General features: G+C 38.8%; 1 protein-coding gene across 1 annotated transcript in view; it reads right to left on the bottom strand.

The window, feature by feature from the left end:
- EDA2R (ectodysplasin A2 receptor) overlaps positions 1–10,159 on the bottom strand; it is a 39,544-nt gene extending 29,385 nt beyond the window's left edge. The window contains exon 1 of the mRNA XM_005869072.2: positions 10,077–10,159. The gene's annotated coding sequence lies outside the window, so the exon portion shown is untranslated. The remainder of the gene's footprint in view (positions 1–10,076) is intronic.
- Between the last annotated feature and the right edge of the window lie 6,232 nt (positions 10,160–16,391).

Here is a 16,391-nt window from a genome sequence, read left to right as displayed (position 1 = left end):
CTGTGCAAATACAATACAATGGGAGAAAATAGGCTTTAAAAAAAAGATATTGAGACAACTGGCTATCCACATAAAAAAAGTAAACACAAGAATCAAATTGGACCCGTATATCACACCATACACAACATTAACTCAAAATAGAACAAAACACTAAATGTAAAAGATGAAACTATAAAATTCCAATAAGTTTTCTTATAAGAAAACAAAAATCTTGGCTAAAATATTTTAAAAAATAAAAAACAAAACAAAAATCTTTATACTGTTTAGATTTTTTCCTATAGGTGTAAATTTTTGTGACCATAGATTAGGCAATGCTTTTTTTTTTTAAAGATAAAACATCAAAAGCACAAACAAAAGAAAAACATAGATAAATTATACTTAATCAAGTTTAAAACTTTTGTGCTTCAAAGGACACTCACAAGAAAATGAAAAGAAAACCCACATAATGGGAGAAAAAATTGTAAACCATAAACATTTGATAACAGACTTATATTTAGAATATATAGAGAAATTTTACAACTCAACAATAAAAAATGCATATAACCCATTTTAAAATGGCCAAAGTATTTGAACATACATTAATATAAGAAGATATATAATTTGTCAATACATGTGAAAGGATGCTCAACATCATTAGTAAACAATAAGGATAATAAAAAATAAAAATCACAATAAAATCCCACTTTACCCCACTAAAGTGGCTATAATTAAAACAGAAGGTGATTAAGTATTAGCAAGAATGCTAAGAAATTGAAACCCTCATATATTGCTGGTGAGAATGTAATGTGGTTTACAGTTTGGAAAATGGTTTTGCTGTTCCTCAAAATGTTAAACAGAGTTACCATGTGACCCAGAAATTTTACTTTTAGGTGTACATTCAAAAAGAATTGAAAATTTACATCCACACAAAAATGTACATTAATATTCCTAGCAACATTATTCATAATTGCCAAAAAGTAGAAACAACCCAGTGTCCATGAACTAATAAATGGATAAACAAAATTTGGTCTTTCCATACAATGAAATGTTAATCAACCAGAAAAAGGAATGAAGTATTTGATACATGCTACAACATGGATGATAGTTAAGTGTTACTTGGGTATTCTGATTGGGTTTACCAAAGAGGCTAACAAATGGCAAAATTATTAGTGTCTCTTTATTTCACCTATCTCTGTCATGTGGCAGCTCTCCTGCCCATCCACCTGTCCTGATTGACCCAAAAAATAACTTAGAAGAGTAAGAATGCAAGTAGACAGGAAAGAGGAAAAGCAATGTGGCTGACATCTATACTAATAATAGAGGAATATGCAAATTGGCTAGGACGTCATCATGTAACGACCAATCTGGATGGGGGCAGGGCCATGGCGGAGAGCTCTCCACACACCTGTGCTGGGGTCTGATGGGCATGGAGAGGAAGGGAGAGCAGATAGGCAGTTAGGGGAATCAGGTCAGGAGGGGAGCGCAGATAGGCAGTTAAGGCAATGAGGCCAGTAGGGGAGAGCAGTTGGGGGGATCAGGCTGACAGGGGAGAGCAGTTAGTTAGTTAGAGGGATCAGGCCAGGAAGGGAGAGCAGTTAGGGGCATCAGGCAGGCAGGTAGGTGAGTGGTTAGGAGCCAGTGGTTTGTCAGAGGGATCCCAGATTGGAGAGGGTGCAGGCCGGGCTGAGGGACCTGCCCCCTCCATGCATGAATTTTGTGCACCAGGCTTCTAGTTAATAATAATCCCCACATTAGCTCACTGTGCCCTGAATTATCACTGTTGGCCAAGTTTTTGCTGGATATAAGGTACTCAAGCTGCTCTTGGTGCAGCTGCCTCTTGCCACAGCTTGCGCCTGCTGCTCTTCTCAACTTGCACATGCCTGTGAGGTGAAACATGCTCTTTCTATCTAGGACAGGTGGGCTGGACAGGATGACAAGGCTAAATTAAGAATTTAGGACTTAAGGGAAGATATCTGCTTTGTCTGGGCAGTGAAAGAGGTGTGGGATTAAAGAAGGTAGAAAGACAGCAGCTGGTCCATACCCTGCCCATTCTTCTTCTATGAGCCTACTCAGTACCCCATGCACAGGACTGGCAAATATTAAGCAATTGCTCAGCCTGGCCTTGAAAATCATTCTTCTAATCTGTATAGCATCGTCATCATTTACAGATGTTTGGCCTGTAATCCAAATGTTCCTTTTTCATTTGGTACTTATTCTCAGCCTTTGCTTTCCTGGCCTTGTCCAGGGCCACTCCTATCCCAGATTTATCTTGCTCATAACCTGTTTCCAATCTATCAAACATTTCACATTCTTCCTGTCCCCATATTTGTAAATTTTGTATTCTTCAGTGTGGTGTGTGGTCCCAGGCCCAACTCTGCCATCAGAAGCAGATTAGTAGGTTTATTGTTAATAATGGCATGGTTGTAGTAATTCTGAAACAAGCTTACATGTATTGTAGAATTGAGCAAAGGAGTAAATATATTGATTTTTGTTGGAAGCCAGACTTCTCATGGCGAGAGAAAGGAACTAAAAATATAAAATGGTGAAAGACAAGAATGATATGAAATGGCTATTTTCCCCATCTTTCCACTGAAGGACATGAGCAATGACACCTCAGTAATGATGAGCACACATAGCTTCCAGATCTTGGGTTCTAATACCAGTCCACACTAAAAGAAATCAGGGATCCTTACCAAAATGGCTGAGTCCAGGGCTAGGGATGGGAGAGTGATCCTGGACTATCTTGTGCCAGAAGTAAGAATATGCGTAAAGAATGACAGGCATGGAAGCCAGCTTGAAAAAGCTCCCACTGGCCAAACCTGGGACAATTTGAGCATCAAAATAAGTAATGATATTAATTTATAACCCATTGAATAAAATCATAATCCATGGATCCATATTGACAGAAGTAAAAAAAAAATAAGGGAGAAGGAAAGGTCCTTACATAAAATGTTAAGTAATAAATGCAGAAGGAATGATAGAGTTTAAAAATCACTATCTGGCAATCACCATAGTAATTTGACTCAAACAAGAGCCGTCAACTATTATAAGGAACAGGGTATTCACATAACATCAAGTAATCTCCCCACCGGTTAGTTATTTATTATAAAAGGGAAATAGTAACTTTACAGTAGAGGACATTCTAACAGAGGACAAAATAAACATAACTTAAATGACTCTAAATTGAGGAGGACTTGGAGGACATTCCCAGGGCAATCAAAGTTAACAATATGGGAATATGTCACAATTGACTGCCACCCACTAGGATCAATGAGAATAACACAGTGTCACTTCTGGGGTATTCCTGCCACCCAGTGCATAACCTGAATCTAATGAAGTATCAGACAACCCCAACTCGAAGGACATTCTACAAACTAACTGGCCCCACTCTTCAAAGTGTCAAAGTTGAAAAGACAAAGAAAGACTAAGACTGATCCAGATGAAGGAAGGCTAAAGGGACATGACAGCTGAAATGCAACAGGTGATCTTGGTTTGGATCCTAAACTTGAAAAATTCTTGCTACAGAGGACAAGTAGGACAATGAGTGAAATCTGAATAATGTCTGTCTGTTGGATAACAGTGTTTTATCAATGTTAATTTCCTGATTTTGTCACATTTGCATTGTGGTTATATAAGAGAATGTTCTTGATTTTAAAAAAAGAATTAAGGGGTGAGCAATATTGTCAGTTGTTGGTACATGGAGGTGGAGGAGCATCAGGATTTGGGATGCATTATTTTTATTTTATTTTATAAGCATACGATGTTCAAGTATATTATATGTGATGGAATAGAAACAATTCAGAAACCATAGATGGTTATTACAGTTTATAACAAGCTTCTCTTTCCAGTCCCAAAGTGACTAAATAATTTCAACTGATAGTGATAGCAACATCTGCTCCAGGAATGTCAGGATTAATATATCAACAGAGGAGAATGAAGGAAGCTGTGCAAAATTAAAGAAGCTTCACCTATTTTCCTTGTTCTTTATTTGAGTATATAGAGCAACAGATAATGATAAAAACATTGGGGTAGAAAAAGAAAAAAATTATTAAAAGCAGTTGTCACTGTACAAATGCAATTAATAACCAATTGAACCGGGCCATTTCCATTCAGCCAAAAATAAATGCTAACCATATGAGTTAAATTCTTTCTCCTTCAAAACATGTGTGAGTGCACACATTCCTATCAAATAAGTACAAACCTAAAATAATAAACATAACTTAAAAGACTCTAAATTGAGGAGGACAAAGAGCTAAAAAGTATACAAATATTTGGTAAATGTCTGGCAATGGCTGAGGAATAATTGTGCAAGGGAGGAGAAAAAAAATACTGTGTAGCCAAGACTATAGTGATATCACAATGAAAGCAACCTTTGGGCTGAATATGATGGGAAACTATCATTTTAATGATTTGTTGAAACAGTCTTCCTAAGTGGGAGCAAAGGAACAGAAATTCCCCTGGATGATGTTCAAGAGAAAATGAGATAATGTATGTGAGAGTGCTCTGGAAACTCTGGGTTGTGCTACACATGGAAGAGGTTGCTATGATTGTTGGTAGTATCCCACTCAGACCTGGTGAGCAAAGTACATTGGAGACAATACACAGGCCAGATGAACACTCAGCTAATACCTGAATCCCTTGCTTTGCTTTGGTTGGCCCTAGCCAAAATGATTAACTTATTGATGTACCAATCATGACAAGATACTATGAAATTATGGTATCATCAAAAATTAGTTAGCACTGGGGGTGAATATTAATTGACTTCCCAAGATAGTAATGTTTTTGGCTAAGTTGTCTCAGCTGGAAGTTGAGTTCACGGTATGATTTTTCTTTTGCAGGGCACAGGACTGAATAAAACTCAGTCATGTACACTAATTTCTGACTTCTGTTAATTTTTTTTTTGGTCCTGCCCCACCTTCTCTCCACCCTGTCCAATTTACCAAGCAATCTGGAATAGCTGCATCTTTTTGAAGATGTCAATAATAATAGTGCTTTTCCTCCTATAGCAGTCTAAATTCTATCAAGTACACTCTCCCTTCTTCATAGGCCAGGAAATGAAATATGCTAAAGAAGCAGACATACAAACGGATGGGCATTTGCCATTTATCCTTCCAATTGTAATTGGAGAATCAGTCCATAGCATGAAGCTTGCCTGTACATGATGGGAAACTGATACTAAAATATTCCTTGCATTTTTTTAGGATGCCCAAGTTAAAAAAAAAAGTATAAGACCTGGCAGAGTAGTGGCGGAAAGATGAAACTGATATAATATGAAGCCTACAATCTCATATGTAAGTGCACATATACAGAATTTTACAATCTTGGAGTTAGAAGGGAGTTTAAACTCATCTTAGTTCCACTTCCTGTTGCCAAATAAAAATACCACCCAGATCTACTTGAACTCTTTCAGTAACAGCCACATCAGACTTACAAGACAGCACATTTCATTATGGTTTATTTTTTCTTCTCTTCGGGAACTAATTAAAACTTCAAATCATCAGATAATTGGAAACATGTTGTCATGGAATCCCAAGAGGATTCTTCAAGATAAATAATCTAGTCATATTCCATGATGATCCAGATGGGAAAACTGAGGCCTAGAGAAGGGCTAAAAATTTCCCAAGGTAACATAGTTGGTTAGTGGCAGAGCCAGGACAAGAATCCAAATCTACAAAACCAGGGCCCAGAAGCTTGTCTATTTCCCATAATTAAAGAGAAGGGTAGGCCCAAGTTCAGGACTGATTGGTTTTTACTCAGTGAATATATTACCAAGGCTCTAGCTTCTCTCTCTTTTTTTCTGTACTTCCAAAGCCTAATCTTGGCTTATTTTAACCTCAACAGGAACAATTCCAAAGGGAGGGTTAGGTCAGGAGAGGTGGCCCATGGAAAGAAATGGTGCTGCCCACTCCCCTTGGCTTATCCACATGGTGACTAACAACCTACGAAAAATGAAAACGTTTTACTCTTTGATTCCACCAATTCATTTTTTTGGAGAATATTATGAAGTATTTTTGGTGCATTTGAGAGATATCATAATTGTAGTCACCCAGGGATAGGAAGAATGGCTATCTGACAGTCAAAAATACTTGGCAAGAACCTTTTATTGTAGTCATTCTATTAGGACGTGGTGACAAGAGGAAAAATCCGAGCTGGATAAAACATCTTCTTTACCTTTAGGAAATGATAGTCTTGTCAGAAAACAATTACAGCTAATTCTAATCCAAGATAAACTTTAGCCATCCTAATATCTCACATGAGCACAGAATAATATTTCTTCCATTTTAAAGACTGATGGTAAAACTGATTCACAACCCTCATATTAAGAACCTGAAGGGAGAATTGATGAATGGGGCTAGCTTCCAGAAAAAGCAGAGAAAAATTGCGTCTCTTTTAATACCAAGCTTCAGTTCTGAGGAATGGTTACAAAAGACCTTTCCCTCTCTGCAAGAGGAATTCAGCTGGAGCATCTCAAGAAGACATCTAAAGTAGGGTTTTTTTTTGTTTTGTTTTGTTTTGTTTTGTTTTTCGCCTGGCTTGTGTTCTCAGGGAGAGAGGAAGTGCTTGACTCTTCTCTGGGAACAGGGACTTTTGTCTCCCATAAAGAGCTTCTCTAAATCAGTTCCTTCAAAGAAGGAAAAATTCATTTAGGTAATTAGAGGATCCCTTCTGCACTGCCAAAGTTAGCCTAATTTCCCAGCCTGCACCTTAAATTCAATGAGCCATAAGAAATAAAATACATACATACATACATAAATAAATAAAAACACAGGCCTGGGAGTAAGAAAAATATGGCTTCCAGTTTTGGCTCAGACCCTGACTAAACTAAACAATTTCTAGCAAGTTCCATTTTCTCTGGGCCTGTTTGGCCACTGGTAAAATTAAGACAAAAACAGCTGGGGTGAGGTGTCATTTGGATGATGGATTTAAGTCAACTGGCATATAGTAGTAACTTAAGAAATAGCATATTACAAAAAAATAGTATATTACAAAGCAACTTGTCATATTCACCTACCCTGTTCCTTTTGCAATGTTTCCCATCATTTCAAAATCATGACCATTGCCCCAGTTTATAAGACTCAAAACATCAGAGTCTTATTTGACTTGACACCATGCCATATTGAGAAATGGTGGAAGAGCTGGGCTGTTTGACCTTGGAATAGAGGATGCAGAAAGATCTGGTTTCTGGTCATGAATGGCCCCAGGGTGAATGAGGATTCTGGGTAAAAGCCACAAGAAGACTATGTTCCACTTAACAAAAGGAATACTTTTTGAAGAGTCAAGGCTTTCCATGAAGGGAATGCATTACTTCATAGATCAGTAAGTACACTCCCTCTGGAAATATACAAAGCAGAGACTATCATGGATGTTTTAAAAAGGGTGCAAAAACATGATTTTTGAAAGCCTAGGTATAAGATATTGTTCTAGGTACTTTGCAGGGATTATCTCTTTTAATTCTCCCATCAAAACTATAACATGGGCCCTAGCCGGTTTGACTCAGTGGCTAGAGCATCGACCTGTGAACTGAAAGGTCCCAGGTTCGATTCTGGTCAAGGGCACATGCCCGGGTTGTGGGGTCGATCCCCAGTGGGGAGCGTGCAGGAGGCAGCCAATCAATGATTCTCTCTCATCATTGATGTTTCTATCTCTCTCTCCCTCTCCCTTCCTCTCTGAAAACAATAAAAATATATTTTTTTAAAAAACTGTAACATGGGTATTATTAACCATGTCTTTCAGCATAGAAAACTGAGGATCAGAGAAGTTTAGCACATCTCACTGGGCTTACTACTGGTGTTATAAGTGTGTGGAAAGAACAGTTCTTTGTTGCATCAAACTGGTTGGCACTAAATGCAGTAGTACCTCAGTATTTGTAAAACAAAAACAAAAACAAAAAACACACAAAAAACCACACTCCTTACACATATTTCTAAATGCCCTATGGTCATGAATGACAGATAAATAATATGTTTAGGATCACAAACAGCAGGTAAGCAGAAGACCCAGGATTTATACAGAGCTGTGTCTAGTTCAGAAAGCATATATCCTTTCTATTATGCTATTCACAGAAACAGATGAAAGTGGGGTTGCAATGCATAATGTTTTAAAGTCTAAACTAATCCCAAGAGATTCTGATTCTCTCATTCATTCTTTTTCAATTTCATATAATTTCATAACTTCTAAGTTTGGTAGATTCAAGTTTTATAATGTCTTGTTAAATTCATTCTCTTCTTTCTATTCCCACTGCCACTACTTCAGTTGCAGAGACTTATTCCCTTGCTGCATCTGGTTTATCCACTTCTCAATCCAGTTAACTCACGTTATTTTTCCTGAAACACAGATTTGACTTTTTTCTTTAGCTCAGATACTTACAATGCCTTTCCAATGTCTGTCGAATCAAACAGGAAGTATAGCACCCAAAATCTTCCACAGTTTGCCCAGTTGGACCATGGCAACTTGTACTTCCACTTTTCCCCTAACTGTACTTTAAAATCCAGTCAGGCAGTGTTCTTTTCACATGCTCCGAGCTTCCCTGCCTCCAAACAGTTGTTCTAGCTGTTTTATCTGCTTAGACTGCTTTTTGTCCTATCTCCACCTGTTGAAATCCTATCTGTGTTTCATGCTTCATCTTAAATAATAATAATAGTTAACACTTATTGAGTGCTTATTTTGGTTCAGCCACTGTGCTAAGTGTGTACAAGTATTTTACATGGATTTCTCACTGGGCTTACTAATTTAATCCTCAAAAAATGTGATGAAGTAAGCTTTATTATTATATCTATTTTAGCCTACAGTAAATCAGAGTTCAGAGAGGGGGAAGTAATTCTACTCATCCAATGTCACACAAGTTTATAAATGGTGGCAGTGGGATTTGAGTTCAAGTAGCCAGGCTCTGGAGTCCTGAGGTGTTACAATTAAAAAAAAAACACAAAAACAAACAAACAAAAACAAAAGCCAAAAACCAGAAAACCCCACACAATTAAAAAGCCATTTCTGATTTCCCCTGCCTCAACTTGATATGACCTTTACTTGACAACCTCAAAACATTTTGACTGAACCTTTAAAGCCTATTTTGTGTTATATTTATTTGTTCTTATACCCATGTTGAAACTGTCAGATCTCAGTTAGCACAACCTATGTCTTAAACATTTCTCTGTCTCACATAATGGTGATACAGAGTGGGTACTCAATGGATCTGTTATGTTGAATTAAAGTTATGTTGGGGTGAATGAGGGATCAGGAGAACTATGTAGGAAAAGATGGCCCCCACTCTCCTGCTTTAGCCACCCTGCACGACATCCCAACACCTGTTCAATCCAGACTTTGATATCTTTACTTTCCCAGCCTGGTTTCTGGCAGGTCTCTTCTTGTCCCTTAGTTCTCACAGCTGCCTCTGCCTTGGCCAGTGTTTGGGGTAAGACAGGATCAAAATATCACTGCCCTGGGCTTAGATTCCAGGACTGAGGGATCAAGTGAAACCTAGCTGGCTGCATGAAAGGGCAGACTGAAAGCCACCAAATAGAGTCTGTGTGTTCTTTACACAAGCCCTGACTTGCCCAAGGACCACATGGGTGGGCTGGCAGCTCAACTTCCCTCTGGATGCTTCACATATCTTATCCAACCCCTCCCTCCCCTAAACTTTCAACCTCCCTCTCTTCCTTATCTCCCAACTTCAGATGCTCAGGGTGGTTGGGCACAGCCAGGCATGTTCCCAGAGGCCATAGGAATCCAGTAAAAGCCCACACAGGAAAGAACTTACTTCCAAGGCCATCAGAGCACTAGCCCAGGTCCCTGTCACCTGAAACAGCACTCTCTGGATACAGATGGATGGACTGACAGATGGCCACAGGATGCCTTCCCAGCCATTCTGATTTTGTAGTGCTTAAACAAGGTAAACCTAATTTGATCCTGAATTTCCACCCCTATTTCCCACATATCTGAGCTGCCTTGCCATGCATTTACACCCCATATTTACCCTGTAAATGAATTGATAGATGGATTTTTCTCTAGCAACAGAATTCCTGAACAATTGTACCTCAGTGCAGGCCAGACATTCCACCAAACCCCAACAACTCAGCTCCCAGTCTCCATACCATACGCACAGTAGATGAAATCCATTGCAATCAAAGCTCCTCTTTGACTTAGTTCACATCCACGTGTGAGAACAACAGCCCAAATCCATCCTCTTTCCTTTTCATATTACGCCCACTTCTCTACTCTGTGAGGCCCAGGAGGCAGTTATTGGACTACTAGAGTGTGTAGGCATGGCTACACAAAGAAGTGCCAGCCCTGACAGGGAAATTGTGGGGAGGGCAAAAAGGGGGGGGGCAGTAAATAGAGACCAAACCACTCCTATTGCAGAAACTGAAAAGCTCCAGGACTGAAGCAGGGGTGAGAAGGAAGATGGGCATAGAGTCAGGTCTATAGAGCCTAGTGGAAACAGAGAGAAGGTCAAGTGGTTGGAGGCACCTTGCAGATTCCATTTCTTGTGGCTATTTTATAGTGGTATGCAGCTCAACTCCTTAAAGTTCTGTATATGAGTGTTAGCAGGCCTGGAGTTTGACATGGAACATCCGCGTTGGAAAAGTAAGTTCTCAGACTCCTGGAAAAAAACACTTCCCAGCTCTGGCCCTGAATTTTAAAAGCAAACAAAACAAAAACCACCCACTCTTCCTTTTAGAAGGGTAGGTAGGATTTGGACAGGAGGAGGAGAGGATACATAAAGCAGGGGGAAAACCATTAAAATAAAGGAGAATTGTATTGGAATCACTTTCTCTGGGCTCCAGAGTACCTATGCAAAGAACAAATAGGACTAGACAGCCTCTAAGGGCTCTTCTAGCAATGACACTATGTGAGTATATGAGTCTATGATCTCAGAGGCAGCAATGAAGAAGTTCTGGAATATTACTAGGCCCTAATCTTGAAGAAATGACAGAGGAGTTGGGGATATAAGACAGACTAGATAGTTAAAGAATAGCATACAGTATAGAATGAAGGCCAAACTGTGAGGTACAGGGTATTCGGAGAGAGAGAGAGAGAGAGAGAGAGAGAGAGAGAAAGAGAGAGGCAAATGCTGTTGGATAGTTGGATATATGGGGGGCATAAAAACATGAAGAAGCGAATAGCATTATAGAGAGAAAGGAAAGTTCCAGCCAAGGCATGAGAGAGGAAGACCAAGCAATGTGCCATGATCAGACTTCCTACCTGGCATGGGCAAAAGCTGTATGCTAGGAATTTAAGGTGGAGTCTCAGTACAAGGGCAGCAAAGTCTTTGGTAGACAAACAGGCTGAATAGGCCCTGAGGTGACTTTGACTAGGTCCTAAGTGAATTAGACATATGGACCATGGTTAGATCTGGGGAAAGATTGTGGCCTCTTACACTGCTACTGTGAATTGAGTCTTAGAAGGAGGGAAACTGCCTAAGCTGGAATCCTGGTTCTGCCCCTGCTAGCTGTGTGACCTTGGGCAAGTTACTTAACTGCTCTGTGATTCAGTAATCTCATGTGTAAAATGAGAACAATAATGATCCCTTACTCATAAGGCTGTTTTGAGGACTACATGAGTTAGTATATAAAATAGTGTTACTATGTATAAAGAGCTTAAAACAGTGTCTGATGCTATCATATAAGTGTTTATTGAATTTAAATAAATTCTAAGCACACAGGAGTCAGAGAGCCTAATTTCAAATCCTGGTTGTGCCACTTCCCTGAGCCCCTTGTGGAACCTTAGGGAATTTTTTTAACTTTTTACTTCGACTTCCTCATGTCTAAAATGGAGATTAAAGTAGTACCTATTACATAGAGTTGCTCTGAGGATTGAATGAATTAATGCATGTAACATATGGCATATGACAAGTGTTATATAAGTATCTGCTATCATTATTTATTGGGTCCATAGTCATCACATGATGAGTAAAATAAATGTTCATGGAGGCAGTTGGAAGGAATATAGACTCTAGAATCCAGAGACCTCTATTCCAACTCTGGCTGTAACATCTACTATGTATTGGCTCTTCAGCAGAAGATTTCTCTTCTCTGAGACTCAGTTGTCCCATCTGCAGATAGAAGCTAATAATATTTTTCATGATGTTGTGATTGCGGAATGAGACAATGTTAATAAAGCAAGTAGAATACAGTACATGCTCAAAGGATACTCTAGGTCCTATCTCTGATGATCAGCCCTTTATTTGTTTATAAACAAAAGGAATTACTTACAGATGATGAAAAAGGATAATGGAAGCAAGAGAGATTGTGCAATTAAAATTGTGAAGTTACGGTATGTGGTGTCAAGGGAGAATTTGAGTCTTTGTGGCAGAGTCACTTTCTTATATAAGCCTCACTAATCTAGTCCTCCCACTTTTCACTGTACCCTGTTTATTTCCTTACTAGCATTCAATTACTATCTGTAATCATTTAATTAATTTTCTTACTTGTTTAATGTCTATACTTTCCCTTCTACTAATTGGCAAACATAATGAGCTAATAATTAATAGATAACATTTATAAAGCACTTGCTATCTGCCAGGCACTTTTCTCAATATTTCCATATAGTAACTTATTTAATCCTTGTAACTACCCTAATATTCACAATTTAGGGATGAGAAAATGGAGGCACAGACTAAATTGCACAATGTCAAACAGGTAGCAAGTGGCAGGGCTGAGAATGAGTCTCTGGTATACAGCCAAAGGAATAAACTAATGAGTATACCAGGGTGCAAAGAACAAAATGGCAAATATCAGGAAGACTTCGAATATGTTGAACTTGAGTTGCCAAGAAAGCCCCTATGCTGAAATGTCTTGCAGGGAAAGAAATGTAAGCTGGGGCAAGAAGAATCCTTTAATCTAGGGACACTCTCCCACCTGGAACAACCACACTGATTTTTATTTTTTAAACCCAGTTCATTTCCAACTGAGCTGGGAACATCCTTCAAGGCCAAGATTAAGGGCCTTTCAACAAACCCAGCCTCAAGGGCTCATCCAACCTTTGTGCTCTCAAATACACTGTTTTACCTCTTTTGATCCTGCTCAGGAAACAGAGTGCAAGAACAGAGAACCATGCCATGACACTGGCAACACTTCTGTGACTAAACTAAATTGGAAGGGCATTCCTAGTGCATTGGCTAGGGACAGAACCATCAGAATTCTTATTTGAAGAGAAAGTAGGAAGGAACAATATTTACTGAGCATTTATAAATCAGTCAAATGTTTCCCTTCATAGTTTACAACAGTCATATAAGATAGGACTTACTATCTGCACCTTACACATGAAAGAGCTCCTTGTACTCCATGATGTTTCCTGGAGAATAGGAGGAATCCTGAGGTAATGATACTAGGGAAGCTTCAGGGTCCATAGGTCCCTCCTTAGCTAGAGATACTGAGATACTAATACTTCTGAGTATGGCCTGAATGTTTCTCTTCTAGAAAAAAACATTTACCCCCAATATCTCCTACCTTGACCATTTTCCCTTGGCCAAATATACATTTGACAATGAAAAAGATAAATGAACTGGATTCCACAAAACACAGAAGGTACAGTGTGTTGTTGTTGTTTTTAACACACTGTAGCCCGTTTCCTTGCTACACTCAGTGGGGAGAACACTTAAATTTAGGTCTTCAAACACATGCTTCAAGCAGACATTCCTTATCTTCTGATCTCACTTCCTCTCTAATCTTTCTCCTCCTACTGCTCTTAGAGTCCTCTTGTTCAATATTCTTTCTGGTGCCCCACCCACTCCCTAGCGCCTGCCCTTGAATTGTTCTGAAAATTCTAGGTCCTCAGGCTTTGACTGGTTTATAATGAAAACAATTTTCTGCCCTGTGACTACCCTAAAGGAAAAGGAGTAGGTTTTGGTCCTGTGTGTGAGTGATGGGTATTATGATTCCAATTCATTCACACCACCAGTTAAAGCCACAGATAATGTCATTAACAGTTTCCTAAGAACAGTGGTTCTCAACCTTCTGGCCCTTTAAATACAGTTCCTCATGTTGTGACCCAACCATAAAATTATTTTCGTTGCTACTTCATAACCGTAATGTTGCTACTGTTATGAATCGTAATGTAAATATCTGATATGCAGGATGGTCTTAGGCGACCCCTGTGAAAGGGTCGTTTGACCGCCAAAGGGGTCGCGACCCACAGGTTGAGAACCGCTGCCTAAGAAGCACTTTACCAATCAGAGCATTAATTTTTCCCCAGGACAGAATCTAGTCCCACATGAGGAAAACATGTATTCTTTGTTAACATGGGTTTATCCCTTCAGTTTTTGCTAAATAGTAATCCTGTAACTTTATTTCCTCTGAGTCTAGCTTATAAGAATCATAAAGAGCTCTATTTCAGACACATTCAATGTGCATCACTGGCTTCAAATAGTAGTTTTTTGGGTCCCCAAATATTTCCGCTGATAGGAGAGAAGATAGTGGAGCCTAATCTAAACTTGAGATCTATCATATATCTCTGGTAGATCTAAGGATACCTATTATTATTGTGAATAGATATAAAAATAAACAAATGACAAATATATAACATAATTTCAAGTGTTGATAAGCACCAGGAATAAAAAGAAAATAGAAAAAGGGAATACATTATGGGGAGGGGCTATTTCACATAAGATTGTTAGGGAAAGCCTCTCTGAGCCAGTGCCATCTGAGCAGAGACTTGAATGATGTGGGAAATGAAACAACATAAAGGTCTGGGGAAAGAATATTCCAGGATAAGTGAAAAGTGAGAGTATAGGAATAAAGATGTTAAAAAAATAATTGAGATTTGCTGGTGACAGATCATTTAGGGCAGGGGTCCTCAAACTTTTTAAACAGGGGGCCAGTTCACTGTCCCTCAGACTGTTGGAGGGCCGGACTATAGTTTTAAAAAAAAAAAAACTATGAACAAATCCCTATGCACACTGCACATATCTTATTTTGAAGTAAAAAAAAATGGGAACAAATACAATATTTGTATGGCCGTAGTTTGAGGACCCCTAATTTAGGGCCTTGTATAGGTCATAGTAAGGAGTTTGGATTTTATTGTGTGATGAGAAGCCACTGGGGGGTATTTGTGTGAGAAGAGACATGATGTGAATTCCAGGTTAAAAGTATACTTTCGGTTTCTCTGTGAAAAACAGACTTTAGGAGGCAATAGTAGATATGAGGACAAAAGATGGGTGGCTATATTATTAGCGCAGGCAACAGAAAATGTTTATTTGGATTAAAGTGTTAGAAAAATAATTAGATTCTATATTTCCTTTGGATGGAATTTGGTGATGTAGTTTCTTTCTTTTTTTTTTTTTAAGTACCTGTAAATTCTCCCAACACCATTTATTGAAGACATTGCATTTATTTAATTTTATTTTATTGATTAAGGTATTACATATGTGTCCTTAAATCCCCATTGCTCCGCAACACCCCCCCCACTCATGCCCTCACTCCCCTGCTATCTGTGTTCATTGATTAGACTTATATGCATGCATACAAGTCCTTTAGTTGATCTTCCCCCCTTATCCCCAGCTTCCCCTACCTTCCCTTTGAGGTTTGACAGTCTGATTGATACTTCTCTGTCTCTGGATATGTTTTTGCTCATCAGTTTATGTTGTTCATTATATTCCATAAATGAGTAAGATCATGTGATCTCTTTCTCTGACTGGCTTATTTCACTTAGCATAATGCTCTCCAGTTCCATTCATGCAGTTGCAAATGGTAAGAATTACTTCTTTTTTATAGCAGCGTAGTATTCCACTGTGTAGATATACCACAGTTTTTTAATCCACTCATCTGCTGATGGGCACTTAGGCTGTTTCCAAATCTTAGCTATGGTGAATTGTGCTGCTAGGAACATAGGGGTGCATATATCCTTTCTGATTGGTGTTTCTAGTTTCTTGGATATATTCCTACAAGTGGGATCACTGGGTCAAATGGGAGTTCCATTTTTAGTGTTTTGAGGAAGCTCCATACTCTTGTCCACAGTGGCTGTACCAGACTGCATTCCCACCAGCGGTGCACCAGGGTTCCTTTTTCTCTGCATCCTCACCAGCGTTTGTTGTTTGTTGATTTGTTGATGATAGCCATTCTGACAGGTGTGAAATGGTACTGCATTGTCATTTTGAATTGCATCTCTCAGATGATTGTGACTTTGAGCATGTTTTCATATGTCGCTTGGCGTTCCTTCTGTCTTCTTTCAAAAAGTATCTATTTAGGTGCTTTGCCCATTTTTTGATTGGATTGTTTATCTTCCTTTTGTTAAGTTGTATGAGTTCCCTCTAAATGTTGGAGATTAAACCCTTATCGGGGATAACATTGGCAATTATGTTCTCCCATGCAGTGGGCCTTCTTGTTGTTTTGTTGATGGTTTCTTTTGCTGTGCAAAAGCTTTTTATTTTGATGTAGTCCCATTTGTTTATTTTCTCTTTAGTTTCCATTGCCCTAGGA

Source organism: Myotis brandtii, unplaced genomic scaffold (assembly GCF_000412655.1).
Source record: "Myotis brandtii unplaced genomic scaffold, ASM41265v1 scaffold2853, whole genome shotgun sequence".
Lineage (NCBI taxonomy): Eukaryota > Metazoa > Chordata > Mammalia > Chiroptera > Vespertilionidae > Myotis > Myotis brandtii.
This window is presented reverse-complemented; position numbering and strand designations above follow the sequence as displayed.